Source organism: Phyllobates terribilis, unplaced genomic scaffold, assembly GCF_046119375.1.
Source record: "Phyllobates terribilis strain yellow unplaced genomic scaffold, ASM4611937v1 Scaffold_7__3_contigs__length_470593459, whole genome shotgun sequence".
In the NCBI taxonomy this organism is placed as follows: Eukaryota; Metazoa; Chordata; class Amphibia; order Anura; family Dendrobatidae; genus Phyllobates; species Phyllobates terribilis.
Genome location: NW_027362767.1, coordinates 349,538,563 through 349,553,258, shown reverse-complemented (window position 1 = coordinate 349,553,258; position 14,696 = coordinate 349,538,563).

Here is a 14,696-nt window from a genome sequence, read left to right as displayed (position 1 = left end):
ACCTGTTGTCTGTGTGCTCCTTCGCGCCTCCAGCACTACCGGTACTGGGACTCTCACCACCATCACTCCCACCATCCATTATACTGCCCTGGGGCCGCACTCTTCCCGTGGGGAGTCACACCATCCCAGCTGCATACATCATCAGCCCCAGCGGTCTGCCTTGCAGCAGCGGTTCCTAATGACCGCAAATCCACGGGTGGCGTAGTCGGACATAATCATCAGCGCATAACGGACTACCACTGGCCTGACCACCCTGAGTCATGGAACCGGGTTGCCACTACTACTCCCACAGTTTCCCTATTGCCCGGATCCGAGTGCCCCACGGCCCAGGGGGCGAGTCAGCTTTGGCGTAGTCGGCAGGATAGTAACCGACCCGCCACAAACGGGTATTGCGTGCCTGAAAGAGACTGTACACGTACCTGAAAAGAGGTTTCCCGCCATCCGGAGCCGTTTCCCGCCATTTCCAGCCGCTTTCCCGCCATCTTCCATCGGTTCCCGCCATCTTCAGCCGCTTTCCCGCCATCGGACGCCATCTTCAGGACGCCGCGCGGGAAGAAGAGGGGCGTGGACATCAAAACGGCGCGAGACCCGAAGCTCCGCCCCACGCACCGATGCTGCGCAAGGTCCTGGAAGGGAGAGAGAGCGACGCTGACGTCACCAGGACGCGACGCAAGGTCCTCGTCCGGAGCAGCATCAGCAGAGCCGCGGCCTACAGAAGAGGATCGTCGGAAGGTAGGCCGCGCTTAACTAGGGGGGGAGGAAGATGTCGGACACAGAGGCGCCCTCTACCACCAGCGCAGCTGCATCAGCGGAGATGCCATTTTCCCTGCCCTACATCCCTGGAGCGGCCTGGCTGCCCAAGTACTCAGGGGAGCCCCATGCCCTAACTGACTTTAAGGAAAGGCTGTACAGTTTGTTCCAAGTCTACCCCCTGACAGAGGAACAGAAGGTCAGCATATTAACAGGGCAGTTAACTGGTGCAGCCCAAAGGGAGATAAAATCATGGCCCACTGAGGAGAAAAGGACTGTGAAGGGTATTCTGGCCCGGCTGCAGGGTAACTTTGACACACGTACCTCCGCTGAAATTAAAATGAAGTTCTATGAATGTAAGCAGCAGGCACAGGACAGCATCAGAGACTATGCCCTAAATTTGCAGGAAGCCTTGGGGGCCATCCAACAAGCTGACCCTGGCAGCGTGCAGGAAACGGATAAGCTACTAACAGAACAGTTTATAGAAGGTCTGCTGTCTAGCGCCCACAGGACCCAGCTGCGCCTCATGTTCTTTCAGAACCCTGATCTGACCTTTGCCCAATTCAAGGACAGGGCCATAAGGGTGCTCCGTGAATCCGCAACAAGTGGAGCTATAAACCCCCAGCGCCCTGCTCTCACCTACCACCAGGAGGCGGCGCCCTCCTCTATGGACTCCATGGGGGCTGATGCACAGGCCCTGAACCAAGCCCAGTCGAAAGATCTGCACCACCAAGTCCAGGAGCTGACCAGGAGCGTTGCGGCATTGACCAGGACCGTCCAGGCATTACAAGTGGACCCGTCAAGACCCATCGAGCTGGCTTCAAGTCCAGAGGATGTCCCGTGGCGTCGACAGAGGAGGATCCCGTCATTCCGAGGGAGGCCCACAGACCGCTACGCAGAGGATGGACAGCCCATTTGCCGCCGATGCAACCAGCCCGGGCACATTTCCAGGTACTGTAATTTAAACGGGTCCAACCTGGGGCAGAGGACCTACACCCAGGCATAAGATCACCAGGCCCTTACAATTGGCATAATAAGTACGTTGGGGGACGCCCGGTTTTACCCGTGGTGCTGGACGGTATCCCCATGAGCGCCTTGCTGGATACTGGGTCGCAAGTAACCACTATCCCTTATGTACTTTTTAAGCAGTATTGGACTGATGCTGATATCACACGGTATCCAGACAGTAACTTGAGCATCATCGCCAGTAATGGCTTACCCGTGCTGCAGATGGGGTTCAAGGAGATGACCATTAAGATTGGTAAAGTTGAACTGCCGGCACAGGGAGTAATTATTGTGGACATTGACCGTCGTGAAAGTCATCCTAAAATAACTGTGGGTACTAACGTGATTGAAAATTGTCTTTCAGAGGTAATTGTAATTCTACAACAGGTGGCGGTGAATGCTAGTTCCAGCCAACAGAGAGTCCTCAACAAGGAGATAAAAGCCCTGATGAGACGGCAGCAGGTAGAACTGTCTGGTGGTGAGATCGGTAGCGTAAGACTGAGTGACCCATTCCCCATTTCCATGCCTCCCAAAAGTGAAATGATGATCTGGTGTCGGACTGCAATTGAGTTGAGAGGTAGAGACTACCAAGCCATGGTAGAACCCGTGTACTCGGACAGCAGGCCCACCATTTTGACAGCCCGGGGGGTGGTTGATGTCCATCATGGGAGGGTGCCTGTCCGCATCCTCAACATTGAGGAGAGGGAAGTACACTTACCCAGGTACGCTACACTCGCCAAACTGTTTGTTGTCGAACACAAAGCTTTCAGGGCCGTGGAACCCTTGCCTCCATCTCCACAGGTGTAGGGTAATGGCTCCCAGAAACAAAAGGAGGACTGGTGCCAGAAACTCCATGTGGGTGCTGACTCCACTCCCCTGCACCAAAAACAAGGAGTCTACCTGGTGGTACAGGAGTACGAGAGAGTCTTTAGTAAGCACCCGCTAGACTTCGGCAGAGTAAAGGGGATAGAACACCACATCCCCACAGGGAGCCACCCACCAATAAAAGAAAGACACAGACCTGTACCCCCTGCACATTATCAGAACGCAAAGGGCATGCTAAAAGAAATGAAAGAAGCTGGGGTCATTAGAGATAGCTGTAGCCCCTGGGCAGCCCCCTTGGTTCTGGTGAAAAAGAAGGACGGCACCATGAGAATGTGCGTAGACTATAGACTAATCAACCGTATTACCCATAAAGACGCATACCCGCTGCCTAGAATAGAGGAGTCTTTAGCCGCACTAAAATCAGCTAACTTCTTTTCTACTTTGGACCTTACTAGCAGGTACTGGCAGGTTCCTGTGGCAGAGGCTGACAAGGAGAAGACCGCCTTCCCCACCCCAATGGGACTGAGCGAGTTCAACTGTATGCCTTTCGGGCTCTGCAACGCACCAGGGACCTTCCAGCGGCTGATGGAATGCTGTCTAGGGCACCGAAACTTCGAGACGGTCCTCCTTTACCTGGACGATGTGATCGTCTATTCGAAAACCTACGAGGACCATCTAAAGCACCTGGCCGAGGTGTTCGAAGCCCTGGCAGGCTATGGCCTGAAGGTGAAACCATCGAAGTGTCACCTGCTGAAACCAAAGGTCCAGTACCTAGGGCACGTGGTAAGCGCGGAAGGAGTGGCCCCCGACCCTGACAAGGTCACGGCAATCAAGAGCTGGCCAAGCCCCTCGAACATCAAAGAGGTGAGACAGTTTCTCGGATTGGTAGGCTACTACCGAAGGTTCATCCCCGGGTTCACTAGGATGGCAGCTCCTATGCAGGACCTCCTAATCGGACAGTCTAAGTCCAGGAGCCAAAAGCCGCCCTTCAAGTGGGGTAAACCGGAAGAGGAGTCCTTCCGCCAGTTGAAGAAGGCCCTCACGGGGGATGAGATCCTCGCCTACCCTGATTATGGTCAGCCTTTTATTCTCCACACGGACGCCTGTAATGTGGGACTGGGAGCAGTACTGTCCCAAAACCAACAGGGCAGAGAAAGGGTGATCGCGTACACCAGCCGGAAGCTGAGGCCCACCGAGAGGAACCCGGAGAATTACAGCTCCTTCAAGCTAGAATTCTTGGCGGTGGTGTGGGCCGTGACAGAACGCTTCAAGCATTAGCTGGCCTCCGCAAAGTTCACCGTGTACATGGACAACAACCCGTTGACACACCTGGGCAATGCAAGACTGGGTGCCCTAGAACAGCGGTGGATGGCCCGTCTCTCCAACTATGACTTCATGATCAAGTACCGGGCCGGCAAAACCAATGCCAACGCTGACGCCCTATCGAGGATGCCTCACTTACCTGAAGGAGACGAAGACCCAGAAGAGCTGGAGGAGGTAGAACTCCCCGCGTTTCACCGGTATGAAGCCGCTCAATACTCCCACCGCGTGAAGGAGGAGGATCTAACAACCGTGATGATCAATCCCCTACCTCACCACAGCTGGGCCGAGACCCAAGATAGTGACCCTGCCATCCGCCTGGTGAAAGATCTGCTGACCCAGGAGGACACCCGCATGGATCCGGATGCTCCAGAGGAAGCCAAGCAGCTGTGGAAGGAGAAGAGCAAGCTGTTCCTCTACGAAGGCAAGCTGTGCAGAAGGATTGTCAACCACCGGACGCACGAGCTGACCTGGCAAGTCGTGGTCCCAAGGCGGGATGCAGCTATGGTCCTGGGGGCTTACCATGACAGAGCGGGGCACTTCGGTTGGAAGAAACTGGAGTTCCTGCTAAGAGGACGGTTCTTTTGGGTCGGCATGAGGGGGGCTGTAGAGAAGTGGTGCAGAGACTGTGGCCCTTGTCACCTAAGGAGGAAGGACCGTGCCAGCCAGAAGACACTCTTGAGGCCCATAGTCACCACGCAGCCTCTTGAGCTGGTAGCTCTAGACCACGTCAAGTTGGCTCCAAGCCGGTCAGGGTACATCTACGCCCTGACAATCGTTGACCACTATTCCCGTTTTCTCGTGGTGGTCCCGGTAAAAGACTTGACAGCCCAAACAGCGGCCAGAGCCTTCCAACAATACTTCTGCCGTCCACACGGGTATCCGGAACAGGTCCTGACAGACCAGGGCCCAGCGTTCGAGGCTGAAATCTTCCAAGAGTTCTGCAACCTCTATGGCTGTAAGAAGATTCGGACAACGCCTTACCACCCACAAACCAACAGGATGTGTGAGAAAATGAACAATATAGTCACTGACCTCCTGAAGACGTTGCCCCTGGAGGAACGCAGCCTGTGCCCAGAAAAACTACCGGACCTGATAGACCTATACAACCATATCCCGGTGAATGCTACAAACTGCACCCCGGCTTACCTGATGCGAGCCAGACCAGGTAAGCTGCACGTAGGCCTGGAGATGGGAGTCCTAACGCCTGAGGACACCTCCCCGGATGCGGACTGGGATACGGAAAGGCAACTGCAGTACAAGAAGGTACAGGAGAGTGTGGAGAAGAGCCTGGCCCAGGTGAGAGAGAGGCAAGAAAAACTCTTCAACCAACACGCCCCTGCTGGTCCCCTGGAACCTGGTGAGCAGGTCCTGAAGCGGAAGAGAAGGCTACATAAGTTGGACGACCAGTGGGAAAGGGAACCCTACACCGTACTGCAGTCTGACCACGACAACCCGAAGGTGTGCGTGATCACCAAGGACGGAGGAGAAACCACTAGTACCGTCTCCAGAGACCACCTCAAAAGGTGCCCCGAGCAACTCCGTAGTGCAGAAGAGGATCAGAATGACCTTGAACCCGCAGAGGACAAGGAAGAAATGATCAGCACCGTTCTCGGAGAGTTCCCTCAGTCCTGGTCTCGAATAAATGATACCATAGTGGTACCCGTCCTGCATTTCCTGCAACCGGCACAGCAACAACCAACACCAGAGCCGGAAGGTGAAGAGGAGCAAGCGGTTCCAGAGGCAGAAGAGCCTGTATCAGCAGCCCAGGAGGGTCAACCCTCTTCTGACAGTGAGCCTGCCATGCCTGCGGTAAGCCAAAGAACCCGCAGACAGCTGCCTGCCCTACCTGTACACCCAGCTGGTAGCTGTACCCCTAACTCTAGTGGGGAAAGCCAAGTCGGTCCACCACCAGACAGTGGGTTAAGGAGATCAACCAGGAGCACAAAGGGGCAGATACCCGCTCGCTGGAAAATATAGAGCGCACTAAAATTGTAAATAACCCTGTTGCCAAATGTTGAATTGTTTGCCAAGTTACCTGCGTGATTAGTAATTGTGTGTTTCAGTTCCTTACAGTTGCCGTACAGACTCGAAGGTTATGGACTATTTATAACCGGAATCTTGTATGGACTGCGTTTGGAGCCTAACCAAGGAATGAACTAAGACTGTGAAGGACTTGGGGTAGGACAGACTCCCTCCTGGTTAAGGCTCCCCGTTGTATTGGTGATATGGACACCCGGTCACAGACCACACTGTGACCTTAAGAACTCAAGCTGTGCGTCGTCTGTCTGTTAATGTTTTATAGTCATGCATATTGTCTTTGTTTACTGTTTAGTCCCGGAATACTAAATTTTACTAGGGGGGAATGTGTCACCCTGGCCTGGATGCCACAAAATGTAATAAAGCTGTGTCTGAGAGCAGGGGGGAGGTTCTCTAGTCAGGGGAACATTAGCATGCATTACCTCCTGTCTCAGGCCAGTAGGGGGAGCAGGCTGCCCCTATAAAAGCTGGTGCTGGGGGCAGGATTAGGGAGAACTGGATGACCTGTCTCAGTACTGAGACTTGTCCCGGAGCAGAGCAGGGACAGAAAGTTGTATTGCACCTAAGAGGAAGTGTGGCAGGAGGAGAGCCACAAGCAAGAGACAAGAGGCGAAGTGAGCCTGTCTTAGCAGATAAAGGACTTAATTTACCAGACTTTGGTGTCTGAGGCTGGGAGGATTCCACATCCCACAGCAGATAACCAGTCTGCATGGGACTGTATGTTTCTTGGCCTAAGAAACCTGGAGGCTCTGCCACAACAGAAGGGACCAGTAAAGCCGTACCAGGCCGGGAGCAGAAAGGAATCCACGTCGCAGGCCATACAGGCGAGAGTACACGGAAAGCTCGGAAACGTGGGCTGTTACCCTATAAGGAGGAGATAGCCAGAAGGAGCACAGAAAGCACGGTAGGCCTACGCCCTCACCCTGACCAGGGCCAATTTCCCCATTGCTCTCAGACATCCAGGTCCCCTCCTAGCCGGGACTGTTTATGGGTCAGTTTACCTGTTTTAGTAAAGGCCCTGGACTGCAACCTGTTGTCTGTGTGCTCCTTCGCGCCTCCAGCACTACCGGTACTGGGACTCTCACCACCATCACTCCCACCATCCATTATACTGCCATGGGGCCGCACTCTTCCCGTGGGGAGTCACACCATCCCAGCTGCATACATCATCAGCCCCAGCGGTCTGCCTTGCAGCGGCGGTTCCTAATGACCTCAAATCCACGGCTGGCGTAGTCGGACATAATCATCAGCGCATAACGGACTACCACTGGCCTGACCACCCTGAGCCACGGAACCGGGTTGCCACTACTACTCCCACCGTTTCCCTATTGCCCGGATCCGAGTGCCCCACGGCCCAGGGGGCGAGTCACTTCCTCAGAGGGAAAAGTCCCTTAGTCTGTTTCAGTAGGCTCCACAATCTGCTGACTCGACAGATGTCCAGAAGGCAGTTATTGACACACTGCACAAGGAGGGTAAGCCACAAAAGGTCATTGCTAAAGAAGCTGGCTGTTCACAGAGTGCTTTATCCAAGCATATTAATGGAAAAATGAGTGGAAGGAAAAAGTGTGGTTGAAAAAGGTGCACAAGCAACCGGGATAACCGCAGCCTTGAAAGGATTGTTAAGAATAGGCCATTCAAAAATTTGGGGGAGATTCAGAAGAAGCGGACTGCTGCTGGACTCATTGCTTCAAGAACCACCACACACAGACGTATCTAGGACATGGGCTACAAGTGTCGCATTCTTTGTGTCAAGCCACTCATAACCAATGCACAACGCTAGAAGCGTCTTACCTGGGCCAAGGAGAAAAAGACCTGGACTGTTGCTCAGTGTTACAAGGTGTTGTTTTCAGAGGAAAGTAAATTTTGCATTTCATTTGAAAATCAAGGTCCCAGAGTCTGGAGGAAGAGTGGAAAGGCCACAATCCAAGTTGCTTGAGGTCTAGTGTGAAGTTTCCACAATCAGTGATGGTTAGGGGAGCAATGTCATCTGCTGGTGTAGGTCCACTGTGTTTTATCAAGACCAAAGTCAGCACAGCCATCTGCCAGGAAATGTTAGAGCACTTCATGCTTCCCTCTGCCAACAAGCTTATTGGAGATGGAAATTTCATTATTCAGCAGGACTTGGTACCTGTCCACACTGTCAAAAGTACCAATACCTGGTTTAAAAACAACAGTATCACTGTGCTTGATTGGCCAGCAAACTCTCCTGACCTACCTTAACCCCATAAAGAATCTATGGGGTATTGGTCAAGAGGAAGAGGAGAGACACCAGACCCAACAATGCAGACGAGCTGAAGGCTGCTATCAAAGCAACCTGGGCTTCCATAACACCTCAGCAGTGCAACAGGCTGATCGCCTCCATGCCACGCCGCATTGATGCAGTAATTGATGCAAAAGGAGCCCGACCAAGTATTGAGTGCATTTACTGAACATACATTTCAGTAGGCCAACATTTTGGATTTTGCAAACATTTTTCAAGCTGTTGTTATAAAGTTTTCTAATTTACTGAGATGATGACTTTTGTGTTTTCATTGGCTGTAAGCCATAATCATCAACATTAACAGAAATAAACACGTGAAATATATCACTCTGTTTGTAATGACTCTATATAATAAATAAGTTTCACTTTTTGTATTGAAGAACTGAAATAAATTAACTTTTTGATGATATTATAGTTGATGATAGTCTAGACTAAAAACAACTAAACTAAACATATATACTTAAATAATAGATGATCTAGTAATAAAAAACATTAGATATACAGTACAGACCAAAAGTTTGGACACACCGTCTCATTTAAAGATTTTTCTGTATTTTCATGACTATGAAAATTGTACATTCACACTGAAAGCATCAAAACTATGAATTAACACATGTGGAATTATATACTTAACAAAAAAGTGTGAAACAACTGAAAATATGTCTTATATTCTAGGTTCTTCAAAGTAGCCACCTTTTGCTTTTATGACTGCTTCGCACACTCTTGGCATTCTCTTGGTGAGCTTCAAGAGGTAGTCACCGAAAATGGTCTTCCATCAATCTTGATGGAGTTCTCAGAGATGCTTAGCACTTGCTGGCCCTTTTGCCTTCACTCTGCGGTCCAGCTCACCCCAAACCATTTCGATTGGGTTCAGGTCTGGTGACTGTGGAGGCCAGGTCATCTGGTGTAGTACCCCATCACTCTCCTTCTTCGTCAAATAGCCCTTACACAGCCTGGAGGTGTGTTTGGGGTCAATGTCCTGTTGAAAAATAAATGATGGTCCAACTTAACGCAAATCGGATGGAATAGCATGCTGCTGCAAGATGCTGTGGTAGCCATGCTGGTTCAGTATGCCTTCAATTTTGATTAAATCCCCAACAGTGTCACCAGCAAAGCACCCCCACACCATCACACCTCCTTCTCCATGCTTCACGGTGGGAACCAGGCATGTAGAGTCCATCCGTTCACCTTTTCTGCGTCGCACAAAGACACTGTGGTTGGAACCAAAGATCTCAAATTTGGACTCATCAGACCATAGCACAGATTTCCACTGGTCTAATGTCCATTCTTTGTGTTCTTTAGCCCAAACAAGTCTCTTCTGCTTGTTGTCTGTCCTTAGCAGTGGTTTCCTATCAGCTATTTTACCATGAAGGCCTGCTGCACAAAGTTGTTGAAGAAATGTGTCTGCTGCTAGAACTCTGTGTGGCATTGACCTGGTCTCTAATCTGAGCTGTTGTTAACCTGCAATTTCTGAGGCTGGTGACTCGGATAAACTTATCCTCAGAAGCAGAGGTGACTCTTGGTCTTCCTTTCCTGGGGCGGTCCTCATGTGAGCCAGTTTCTTTGTAGCACTTGATGGTTTTTGCAACTGCACTTGGGGACACTTTCAAAGTTTTCCCAAATTTTTGCACTGACTGACCTTCATTTCTTAAAGTAATGATGGCCACTCCTTTTTCTTTACTTAGCTGCTTTTTTCTTGCCATAATACAATTTCTAACAGTCTATTCAGTAGGACTATCAGCTGTGTATCCAACAGACTTCTGCACAACACAACTGATGGTCCCAACCCCATTTATAAGGCAAGAAATCCCACTTATTAAACCTGACAGGGCACACCTGTGAAGTGAAAACCATTTCCGGTGACTACCTCTTGAAGCTCACCAAGAGAATGCCAAGAGTGTGCAAAGCAGTCATCAAAGCAAAAGGTGGCCACTTTGAAGAACCTAGAATATAAGACATATTTTCAGTTGTTTCACACTTTTTTGTTAAGTATATACTTCCACATGTGTTGATTCATAGTTTTGATGCCTTCAGTGTGAATGTACAATTTTCATAGTCCTGAAAATACAGAAAAATCTTTAAATGAGAAGGTGTTTCCAAACTTTTGTTCTGTACTGTATATATACATGTAAGCACGATGAAAATGTGTTGTCCGTTATTTTTAATTAACTAATATATCTAATGTATGCATATATATTAGTTAATTAAAATTGAAAATAATAGTCCTCATATTTTCAGCTTCCCTAAGGAATAGTATTATTGTAACTTCATGTGTTTGGGGGAAAAAAAACACATGATAGCTGATTAATAACATAGGATCAAAATATTTAATTAAGTGTTAGAAATTGGCGACTTTCACTGAACCAAGGTGGAAAGAAACAGATTGCAGGCACAGATGATGTGGTGTAAGTTACAACTTACTAAACTGGTAACATATTGTATTCCAGTCTATAAAATTCCCATAAATATTGCTAAAATGGCAAGAAAAAAACCCATCAGGGATTTGTAGCTATAGGAGGAAATGTTCTTTAAAGCGGCTGTGCAGCTGTCGACATAATATATTTGTGTATTTAGTGCGTGTTAATAATATAAACATAACATAATGATGTCAGATCCTGGTGATTATACAGAGATGACTGGTGCTATGTAAGATTCTGCCAATCGTTTGCCGGTCTGTCACAAATTTCTTTTGTAGGAAATTCCTTCTTCTGTGTCTCCTGAGGAAGCTGCATCTTTGCAGCAATACGAGTGGGGAATTGTCAGTAGTGCCCTTCTGAGTCCATGCTTGGATCATATGACATGTCTGTTCATTTAGCACTTTTAATATCACATTCTTAATATTTTTCCTTTGTTTTTTACATAATTCTTTCTGCACTTAATTTGTGGCACCAGACTCTTTGATGACTTATATCGAGATAAGTTTCATAAACATTTTGGTTTGCTGACATTCCATTATAATTCTTGACACTACACAATTTTGCTATACAATGGGGGGGTGGAGTATTTGGTCAGCCACCAATTGTGGAAGTTTTCCCACTTAAAAAGATGAGAGAGGCCTGTAATTGATATCATAGGTAGACCTCAACTATGAGAGACAAAATGAGAAAACAAATCCTGAAAATCACATTGTCTGATTTGGAAAGAAATTTTTTTCAACTTTTGGTGGAAAATAATTATTTGGTCATTTACAAACAAGCAAGATTTCCGGCTCTCACAGAGCTGTAACTTCTTCTTTAAGAGGCTCCTCTGTCCTCCACTCATTACCTGTAATACTTGCACCTGTTTGTAATTGTCAGTATCAGTAAAAAAGACACCTGTCCGCAACCTCAAACAGTCACACTCGAAACTCCACTATGGTGAAGACCAAAGAGCTGCCGAAGGACACCATAAACAAAATTGTAGTCCTGCACCAGGCTGGGAAGACTGAATCTGCAATAGACAAGCAGCTTGGTATGAAGAAATCAACTGTAGGAGCAATAATTTGAAAATGAAAGACATACAAGACCACTGATAATCTCGATCGATCTGGGGCTCCACACAAGATCTCACCCTGTGGGGTCTAAATGATCTCAAGAAGGGTGAGCAAAAATCTCAGAACCATACGGGGGGACCTAGTAAATGACCTGCAGAGAGCTGAGACCAACGTTACACAGGCTACCATCAGTAACACACTACACCACCAGGGACTCAGATCCTGCAGTGACAGACGTGTCCCCCTGCTTAAGCCATTACATGTCTGGGCCCGTCTGAATTTTGCTAGAGAGCATTTGGATGATCCAGAAGAGTATTGGGAGAATGTCATATGGTCAGATGCTCAGATGAAACCAAAGTAGAACTGTTTAATAGAAACACAACTCGGCGTGTTTGGAGGAGAAAGAATGCTGAGTTGCATCCAAAGAACACCATACCTACTGTGAAGCATGGGGGTGGCAACATCATGCTTTGGGGCTGTTTCTCTGCCAAGGGACCAGGACGTCTGATCCGTGTTCATGAAAGAATGAATGGGGCCATGTATCGTGATTAGTGTTGAGCGATACCTTCCGATATCGGGAAATATCGGATCGGATTGGATCGGGCCGATACCCAAAAAGTATCGGATATCGCCGATTCCGATATCGGAAACCAATGCAAGTCAATGGGACACAAATATTGGAATGAAAATAAACCCTTTCTTTCCTTGTAGGTTAATTCTACATGAAGGAAAGCAACTAACAATAATGTAGAATGTATTGGGGGAGGTGGTTGCCCAAATCGATGGGAACAGTGCTCACAGTGAAACATGAAAAGCCGGCAATTCAGCAGCGGCATACACCGGTACCCGACAATTTAGAAAAGAAAGAATAGAGCTTCACACATAGATTTGATACATAGAAACATGTCAGTCACATATATAATAAGTACAGTGACAGTGTTGCTTACTGTACTTGTCATTTAGTGTAAAGGATTTATTTAAAAAAATAACAGTGTTTTCATGCACCGTCTCTTTAAAAAAGCCGGCCAGCAATTCAGCAGCGGTACCGACAATTTACAACAGAAAGAATAGAGCATCACACATAGATTAGATAGATAGAAACATGTCAGTCACATATATAATAAGTACAGTGACAGTGTTGGTTACTGTACTTGTCATTTAGTGTTAAAATAAAGGATTTATTTAAAAAAAAATTGGCATGGGGTTCTCCGTAATTTTAGGCTCTAGCGGAGGTTAAGCAGATGGCTGGGGCAGATGTTTGAAGTCTGGGAAGAGGGTAATACCCACGGAGCTTCCCAGGCTACTAATATCAGCCCCCAGCTGAATACCTAGCCTTTACTAGCTATTAAAATGGGGGACCCCCAAAAAAATGACATGGGGTCCCCCCTATTTTAATAACTAGCAAAGGCTAGGCAGACAGCTGGGGGCTGATATTAAAAGCCCAGGAAGGTGCCATGAATATTGGCCCCCTCCCAGGCTAGAAACACCAGCCGTCAGCCACCCCAGAAATGGCGCATCCATAGGATGCGCCAGTTCTGGCACTTAGCCTCGCTCTTCCCACTGCCCTGTAGCGGTGGCAGTGGGGTAATAGGGCTGGGGTTGATGTCAGCTTATAATGCCAGCTGACATCAAGCCCAGGTTAGTAATGGAGAGGCGTCTACAAGACACCCCCATTACTTACCCCATAGTGAAAGTTAAAAAAACACAAACACCCAGAATAAAGTCCTTTAATTGAAATAAAGACACAATTCTTTATTGTTCTAAATTAAACCATACTTACCATAACGCCCATTCCATCTGAAGCCAACGATCTCCTGCAATAAAAGAAAAATAATAAAGCAACATCATCCTTACCTTTCGATGGTTCCCAGGACAGCTCCAGCTCTGCTACATCGAGATGACAGGCTGGATCGCAGCCGAAAGCTGCCATCCAGCCTGTCATCCCGCAGACACTGAGAAGCTCAGGCATGATTGCGCTCCTCAGTGTCTGGCTGTGACGGCATCCAGATGAGCCGACAACGAACTCAGCTCACCTCATGCACGTCACTGACAGCGTGGGAGAATTCTCCTGCGCATGCGGTGAGCGTGAGAGACTCGGCTCATCTGAATGCCGTCACAGCCTGACACTGAGGAGCGCAAGCATGCCTGAGCTTCTCAGTGTCTGTGGGATGACAGGCTGGATGGCAGCTTTCGGCTGCGATCCAGCCTGTCATCTCGATGTAGCAGAGCTGGAGCTGTCCTGGGAACCATCGAAAGGTAAGGATGATGTTGCTTTATTATTTTTCTTTTTTTGCAGGAGATCGTTGGCTTCCGCTGGAATGGGCGTGATGGTAAGTATGGTTTAATTTAGAACAATAAAGAATTGTGTGTTTATTTCAATTAAAGGACTTTATTCTGGGTGTTGTGTTTTTTTTTAAATACTTTACTAGAAATTCATGGCGGTCATGTCTAATATTGGCGTGACCCCATGAATTTCGGGCTTAGGGCCAGCTGATAATGCCAAGCTGGCCCTAACCCCTTTATTACCCAGTGAGCCACCGCACCAGGGCCCTGGATGAGTTGGGTACAGCGCCAGAAGATGGCGCTTCTATGAACGCACCATTTTCCGGGGTGGCTGCGGACTGCAATTTGCAGCGGGGGGGGCCCAGAAAGCTTGGGCCTCCCTGCCCTGCAGATTCCAGCCCCCAGCTGCCTAGTTGTACCTGGCTGGACACAAAAATAGGGCGAAGCCCCACGTTTTTTTTTTTTAAATTATTTCATGAAATTCATGAAATAATTAAGATAAAAAGGGCTTCCATATATTGTTGTGTCCAACCAGGTACAAATAGGCAGCTGGTGGTTGGGGGCAGCCCGTTCCTGCCTGCTGTACCTGGCTGGACACAAATATAGTGCGAAGCCCTACGTCAATTTTTTTTTAATTATTTCATGAAATAATTTAAAAAAAAAGGGCTTCCCTATATTGTTGTGTCCGGCCAGGTACAAATAGGCAGCTGGTGGTTGGGGGCAGCCCGTTCCTGCATGCTG